The sequence below is a fragment of the Nicotiana tabacum genome, chromosome 13, assembly GCF_000715075.1.
Source record: "Nicotiana tabacum cultivar K326 chromosome 13, ASM71507v2, whole genome shotgun sequence".
Taxonomy (NCBI): Eukaryota; Viridiplantae; Streptophyta; class Magnoliopsida; order Solanales; family Solanaceae; genus Nicotiana; species Nicotiana tabacum.
The window spans coordinates 60,270,271-60,279,292 of NC_134092.1; positions in this window are offsets into that span (position 1 = coordinate 60,270,271).

Below are 9,022 nucleotides of genomic sequence, written 5' to 3' on the forward strand. Positions count from 1 at the left end.
AAACTCTATTTACTATGCCTCCCTAAGGATCTGAGGAACAAACTCTCTCAAGAATAACTCTAAAAACCGAGTCCATGTAAGCACATCTACATTGTCTGGGGTACCCTCCTCGTACACTCACCACCTTTGATATGCTGCTCGCGACAACTAGAATATAGTGAAAGCAACTCCGCTCATCTCCACAATACTCATGGTGCGGAGAATACGGTGGCACTCTTCTAGAAAACCATGCACATCCTCTGAAGCCAATCCACTGAAAGTAGGAGGGTGATACTTCTTGAACCTCTCAAGTGTAAGATCCTCCTCCTCAAATGTTGCTGCCCTAATAGCAGGCTGAACCGAAATAACAGGTTGTACGGGTATAACCCCTAGGACCTGATCTACCTAGACCTGATGCTCTAGAGTATGGACCACGGGAGTTTGAGCTCCTCCCCAGCCTGAAATATGGCTGGTGTAAGTGGAATCAACCCCACATGAGCTAGAGTACCAAACATGCTCAAGAACAGTGCGAGGGTCTCCTGGAGTGCAGGGTGGCAACATATGCCTCAAGTGCCTTTCCCCAACCTAGAGCTACTGGTGGCTCCTCTGATACAGCTCAGGCAGGTGCTCTGGCTGCACCATGTGCCCCTCATCGGCCTCTGATTCGGCCCCGACCTTTCGCGGCTCTATTAGGGGGCGCGAGTGTCTAATCACCAAATCAAGCATTGCGTGTCCTCACCATCTGTGAGACAATAGAATGTCAAACATTCAGTTTTCAAAGTCAACCAATTTGCACGATAAGGAATCAAAGAAGTGAAGTTTTCCTAATAATTTCTTAGCCTCTCGAAGATAAGTATTCATCATACACTGCTTTAGATATGGTTATGTTTTGTGATTCTTGTACTATGTTCATGTTTTCACACCTGTTGAGAATTTTATTCTGATAGCCTGTGTCTATCGTCCTGGTTTTGTTGCTATTGTAGGTCATGAGACTTGGGTGGACTTTCTGTTAGTTAAATACAATAGGATTTGATGTGATCTCTGGATGGTTTGGTCGGACTTGTGGTTTGGGTGCTCTACAGGTATGAGGAGTTTCTTCGTGTTGTGGTTTTTGTTATACAAGGTTGAGTTAGTAGAGTGTTTTAGTTGATGAGACGTTTATTTTACTCGTGATTCTAAATTAGGTATGGGGACCTGGTGCTCTTTGTGAATAGGTGTGCTGATGCCGGGCTATGCATCACGGTAAGGTCATATTAAGGTAAGATCTATTATGGTTGTTGTGTGTGTCTTGCTTTTTCTGTATGGATTAGATCCGTAGTATGGTATACGTGAGGAGTTGTGCCTATTTTCCTTGTTTGATGATTCTCTCATGCGTTCCTCTTTTCATATTCAGTCATACACGAGTTGTGTTTATTGGGTTTGGATTGCGATGTATGTGCCTAGGTGGTGTTTGAGGTGGCTTGTTGATCGGATGAGTAGTTATGAGTTTCGCATGTTTCTTGCATTATTCTCAGCACTGTGAAGGTATGGAACAAGCTTCTAGTTGATATGAGTATGTTTGCTGATACCGGGCTTGGTAATGGGCAGCTATTGTGGTACGAGTTGTTGTTATGAGCATACAGATGATGTGTTATATCATGTGGTTATACCTTGTGGGTGTATGCATGGGCTATTGTAGTGAGTTAAGAATTTTACAGTGTGTTTGTGTGATAATAGGCTCTTGGTAGATGTGGAAATTTGATTCTATGGCTTATCGGCATGAGGGGAAGGAATAAATGGTATTGTCGGGCTTGTGTGGATTGGGGTGACGTAGGATCACCTATGTGTATGTGCATGGTGAGTATATACAGTGATTTGAAGGCTTGGGAAAGACTCTTGGCACGTTCGAGGACGAACGTTTGTTTAAGAGGGGGAGAATATAACGACCCGACTGATTGTTTTAAGCTTTAAGGTTCCGTTCAGTGGTTTGAGGTCTTGAGTGACTTCATATTGTGTATTATGACTTGTGTGCATGGTCGGATTTGAATTTTGGATGTTTCGAGATGAATTTTGATGAGTGATTCTCACTTTAGAAGCTCAATTTGTACAAGCATACACGTAATTAATAACTCATATCGGTTTAAGAAGATGAATCTTGACGTTTATTGATAATTTACATGTATTCTTGTTTACTTGCCTTCAGTGTGAGAATTGTACTATTGACACGTGAGTTGTTCGTACGGTCATGAGTTATTGTTATTGTTGGCACGTGAATTGTCCGTGTGATTATGAGCTAGTTTTATTGTTGGCACGTGAGCTGTCCGTACGGATATGAGATATTGTCACTCCCTTAGCGCGTGAGTTGTTCGTGCAATTATGACATATTAATGGTATTGGCACGTGAGTTACCTGTGCAGCACATGAGTTGTCCATGCGGTTGTGATTTGTAATGCGGGCACAAGATGCCAAGAGATTAGGGTTTGTGAACTGGGACCCATGATTTGTGATTATGAGGCGTGATACCTCTAGAAAACTCTTGAATAAATCTTGTGTGAAAGCAGTTGTTCTCATTGAGTTGTTACTAGTTTTCCTTACTTGGTTTCACCAGACTTAAATTGTATTCCGCTTACTCTACAATGTTATTACCTGTTTGTTCTTTGTTGATAATCAATGCTTCTAGTTTTCTATTGCAAGTATTGTTGTTGTTTTACCATGCTTAGCTTTATATTGATATTGTTCCTTGTTAGTTTCACATTTATACTTGTACAGGTTATTTTGTCTAGTAGGTGTCTTGACTGTTTCTCGTCACTACTACACCGATGTTAGTTTTGATACTTACTAGGTATAGATGTGGTGTACTCATGCTATGCTTTCTGCACATTTTTGTGCAGATCCAGGTACCTCAGATCTTGTTGATCATTAGATAGCTGACCGAGGTACCTGGATTTAACAACACAGAGACAACTATCAGTAAAGCATCATTAATTTTAAAACATGGACAACACAAATGCAGAATACAATAGAAAGGTCACATGTTACTGACGAACATCATGAAGAATAGGAAATTAATAGGTAGACTTAAAAAACAAAAAGCTACATGACTAATTGAAGAATGAAAGAGGGGGGATCAGTGTTCACTGACCTTCTTCAGAGCAACAAACCAAGTAAAGATAGTTAACAACCATTTAAGAACCCAATCTCCACAACCAACTCACAGTAGTTGAACTCGAACATGAAGAAAAGAAAAAGAAATTAGAGAAGAATCTCTGAATACTTAAACCAACGGTAATTTCATAGATTTGCGGTGGAAGAGACATGATGGATGTTTGGGGTTGATTTCGAGTAACCTTGCACTAATTTGTACAAGGTTTAGAGATTGATAGGGGTCTGTTAGATGAGAGAAAAAAGAGGCGAAAGGGAAAGAGAGGCGACCGGCCGTGGTGAAATTGATTAGGGTTTGGGGTTGGTTTTCTAATTAAAATGAGAAACGGGAGGGGAACCCTTGGATCATTTTGATCAATGGCTCCGGATTTTCGGAGATTAAAAATGGATAAAAGGTTTAATATGGAAAAAATAAGGGCAGTTGGATCTTTTTGATCCAACGATTGCGATGAAACACTAAATGATTTAACAATAAAAGGAAAAGCTGAGATTAATTGTGGACCGTTGATGGCTTTAATCAATGGTCCATATTAATTGTGTTAGTTATGTGAGTGTTTGGAGAGAGGTGATGTGGCGTGCAAAGATTGGTTGAAAGGGAGTGGCATGGATTGCCAAATGGGGTGGGGACGGGGGTTGCCGGACCAGGTTATGAGATATTGGGCATGTGTTTGGGCAAAATTGAGCTGGATAGGGATTTAAATTGCGATATGAACTACATGCCCCTATCAGAAATAATGGACACCGGCACACCGTGAAGGCGAACAATCTCGCGGATATAGATCTTAGCCAACCGCTCCAAGAATAGGTAGTCCCAACTGGAATAAAAAGCACGAACTTAGTCAAACGATCAACAAGAACCCAAATAACATCAAATTGCTTCAAGGTCCATGGGAGTCCAACAACGAAGTCCATGGTGATACGCTCCCATTTCCACTCAGGAATCTCAAGCCTCTAAAGAAAACTGCCCGGCCTCTGATGCTCGTACTTCACCTGCTGACAATTCAAGCACCGAGCTACAAACTCCACTATATCTTTCTTCATTCTCCTCCACCAATAGTGCTGCCTCAAGTCCTGATACATCTTTACGGCACCCGGATGAATGGAATATCACAAATTGTGGGCCTCCTCAAGAATTAACTTACATAACCCATCTACATTGGGCACAAAAATCCGACCCTACATCTGCAACACCCCATCATCTCAAATAGAAATCTCCTTGGCATCACCGTGTCCTTAAGGAAAAGCAAATGAGGGTCATTATACTGGCGCTCTCTGATGCGTCATATAAAGAAGACCGAGAGATAACGCAAGCTATAACCCGACTAGGCTCCAAAACATCTAATCTCATGAACTGATTGGCATACTCACCGCCTTTCTACTCAAGGCATCGGCCACCACATTGGCCTTCCCGGGATGATACAAAATTGTGATATCATAGGCTTTTAACAACTCCAACCACCTCCGCTACCTCAAATTTAGATCCTTTTGTTTGAACAAGTGTTGTAGACTCTGATGATCTGTAAATACCTCACAAGACACGCCGTAGAGATAATGCCTCCAAATCTTCAATGCATGGACAATTGCTACCAACTCTAAATCATGAACATGGTAGTTCTTCTCATAGGGCTTCAACTGGCGTGAAGCATAAGCAATCACTCTACCCTCATACATCAAGACACACCCAATACCAATCTCAGAAGCATCACAATAAACCGTATGCTGAAGGCAAAACTAGAACTGGAGTTGTGGTCAAGGCAATCTTGAGCTTCTAAAAGCTCTCCTCACACACATCAGACCACCTGAATAGGGCACCCTTCTGGGTCAACCTAGTCAAAGGTATAGTAATGGATGAGAAACCCTCCACGAAGCGGCGATAATATCCGGCCAAGCCAAGAAAACTCTAAATCTCAGTAGCTGAAGATGGTCTGGGCCAACTCTGAACCGCCCCAATCTTCTTTGAATCTACCTTGATCCCCTCATTGGACACCACATTCCCCAAGAATGCCACAAAACCGAGCCAAAACTCACACTTGGAGAATTAAGTATAAATCTTCTTCTCCCTCAACATCTGTAGTACAATCCTCAGATGTTGTGCATGCTCCTCCTAGCTACGAGAGTACACCCGTATATCATCAATAAATACTATGACAAATGAATCAATATATGGCTGGAATACAATGTTCATCAGATGCATAAATGTTGCTGGGGCATTGGTCAGCGCAAAAGACATCACAAGCAACTCATAGTGACCATAGCGGGTCCTGAATGGCGTCTTCAGAATATTAGAGTCCCGACTCTTCAACGGGTGATACCCATACCTCAAATCAATCTTAGCGAACACTCTAGCTCCGTAAAGCTGGACAAATAAGTCATCAATGCGTGGTAAAGGATACTTGATCTTAATTGTAACTCTGTTCAACTGCCTATAATGAATGCACATCTGCATACAATCCTTTTTCTTCACAAACAGAACCGGTGCACCCCAAGGCGACACACTAGACCTAATGAACCCATTATCAAAAAGCTCTTGAAGCTTCCCTTTCAATTCCTTCAACTCTGTTGGTGTCATACGATACGGAGGAAAAGAAATGGACTGAGTGCCCGGCACCAAGTCAATACCAAAATATCCCTGTAGGGTGGCATGCCCGACAGGTCTGTAGGAAATACATCCGGAAAGTATCGCACAACCAGAACAGAATCAATGGTAGGAGTATCAGCCCCAACAACCCTCACAAAGGCCAAATACGCCAAACAACCCTTCCCAACCATCCGTTGGGCCTTCAAATATGAGATCACTCTACTGGGAACATAGTCCAGAGAACCTCTCCACTCAATCCTAGGAATCCCGGCATCGCCTATGTCACGGTCTTAGCGTGGTAATCCAGAATAGCATGACACGGGGACAACCAATCCATGCCTAGAATCACGTCAAAATCAACCATACCAAGTAATAAGAGATCAACTCTAGTCTCCAATCCCCCAATAGTCACCACACATGATCGATATACACGGTCCACAATAATAGAATCACCCATCGACGTAGACAGATGAACATGTGTAACTAAGGAATCATGGGGCATATCCAAATAATGAGAAAAATACAATGATACATATGAATAAGTGGAACCAGGGTCAAATAATATAGAAGCCTCCCTATGGCACACTGAAACAATACCTATGATCACTGCGTCTGAAGCAACGACCTCTGGCCTGGCGGAAAAAGCATAGCATCAAGCATGACCACCAACGGATCGGCTTCTCCCTCTAAGGCAACCTCTAGGTACCCGAGACTCACCTCGAGCTGGTTGAGCAGGTGGTGAAGTGACTGGTATGGAAGTCATAACCTGAACCCTCTACTGAACTGGACCTCCCAAAAGATGGGGACAATGCCTCTTCATTTTCCCAAACTCATGACACTCAAAGCAACTCCCATACGTCAATGGATACTGGTACTGAATCGGACCCTGAGAAATAAAATAACTACTAGAAGGACTCGGTGCAGATGAACCCTGAACTGATGGAGCATGGGATGAACTCTGAGCTGGGAGGGCAATGAGAGATGACCGACCCAGACGAGCACTGTATAAACCATGGCTAGCTGATGCACCATGATGAACCAGACGAGCCATCTGAGCAGGCCTATAAGGACGACCCCTGCTGTGGTGGGACTGTCCTCCAGATGAGGCACTGCTGAAACTACCTGAACCATGAGGCCTCATGGACTTCCTCTCCTCACGCTCTAGACTACAAACCAGCTCTAGGCGTCTAGCAATATCAACCACCTTATCAAACCTAGGACCTGACGCAATCTCCTAAGTCATGACGAAGCGTAGTCCATAGTTGAGGCTATCAATGGACCTCTTAATCCTCTCCCTCTTATTGGGGATTAACAATACCGCATGAGGAGCCAACTATAAAAATCTCATCTCATACTGGGTCACTGACACACCCTTCTAGCGTAGCTTCTCAAACTACCTACGCAACTCCTCCCATGGGTCTGTGGAAAACACTTCTATAAGAAGAGATTTAAGAACTCATGCCACGTAAGTTGTGCAGGCCAACTGGCTTGCTCAACTCATAGGCCTCCGACTATCTTAAAGCTGCCCCTGATAGCTGAAAAGTAGTAAATGAGACCCACTAGTCTCCACAATACCCGCCATACGAAGGATCTGCTAGCACCTATCTAAGAAATCCTGAGCTTCCTCTGACTCAGCCCACTAAACCCTGGAGGCCTGAGCCTCCCAGACCGCTCAAGACTCTTCTACTCCTCGTCACTCACAGGTGGACCAACCTGGGCCTGAGCAGCTCCAACCAACTGGGCTGGTAGTACCCCAGTGTCTGAAGTCCCTGAACCACCTACTCTGGAGTACGGGTGGCGGGTGTTTGAACACCTCCTCCCACTTAAGAGGTGGCTGGTGCGGCCTACACTGAAACCGCTTGAGCAAGGCTAGTTCATACAGTCAATATCTAGGCCAACGCCTCCTGAAGGCGTGGAATCATAACAGGCAAAGCTGGTGCCTGAGCGGGTCCCACCGGCTCAACCACATCTGGTATTTGCTCCTGAGCTGGAGCAACTGGTGGCTCACCAGGTGCTGCTCTAGCTGCTGTACGAGCTGCACCACGGCCTTTACGACAACCCTAGTTGGTGGTACTAGTGGTCGTCCGCTCGATCCGGTTGCATGTGTCCTCACTATTAGTGAGAGAATAGAATAATAGAAGTTTAGTTTCCATAACGAAAAAATATGCACGACAAGAGTACAAGAAGGTGAAGTTTCCTAATGGTTCGGTAGCCTCTCGATGATAAGTGCAGATGTCTCCGTACTACTGCGCAAGACTCTACTAAACTTGCTCATGACTCATGAGACCTAAGTAACGTACTGCTCTGATACCAACTTGTCACGACCCAAATCTCAACATGTCGTGATGGTGCCTATCACATTACTAGGCAGGCCGACAATTACAAAATAACTACGCACATTAAATTAAGAACATTATTTAATAAGTTCAACAATGAAATTCTCATAAATAACTGATACGAACAACTGAGACTCAACTACAACAATCCCCAAAATCTGGGTGTCATCGAGTATATGAGCTACTAAGTGTCAACACAATCTAAATCTCTAATACAACTGTCTAAAAAATAGAACAACACAGAATAAAACTGAAAGGGTGGAGAGTCGAGGTCTGCGGGCGTCATAGAAGCTACCTGAATAGTCTCTGAGCAGATACTGCACCAATTCTAGAAACCACTGTGTCCAGATGTACCTGGATCTGCACACGAAGTTCAAAGTGTAGTATGAGTACAACCGACCCAATGTACTCAATAAGTAACAGAGCTAACCTTGGGCTAAAAGTAGTTACGAGCTTAGAAAGATCCAGTCCGAATCATATAATGACAACACATATATAATATGATAAAGACAGTAATAAGTCAGAGAACTTCCATATTCAGCTCGTACAGAGTACAAAAATTTAGGCATGCTTTCAAGTTCAACAATTTAAGCCTAACACTGATAAAATATGCCACGTACAGCTAGTATGAGGAATGTTACATCTCTATGACTACATGTCAAATATGCATGTCAAATGCAATGCAGCACAGTGATAATCTCATGTACTCACACTCTCAGAGTACACAATTTGTCTGTCTCAACTCCCACTCATCACACACAATCACTTAACATTATACGGTACCTGCGCTCACCGCTGGTATGTCGGACTCCGGAGGGGCGGATCTTGCCTAAGTGCTAATATACATCCAACATGGCCTACTGCGGCGTGCAGCCCGATCTCATAGTGAGTCAATAAAGCCTGGTGCAGCATGCAACCCAATCACATAAGTGACCAATAAGGCCTGATGCGGCGTGCAACTCGATCCCATCAAATTACTGTTGCGACG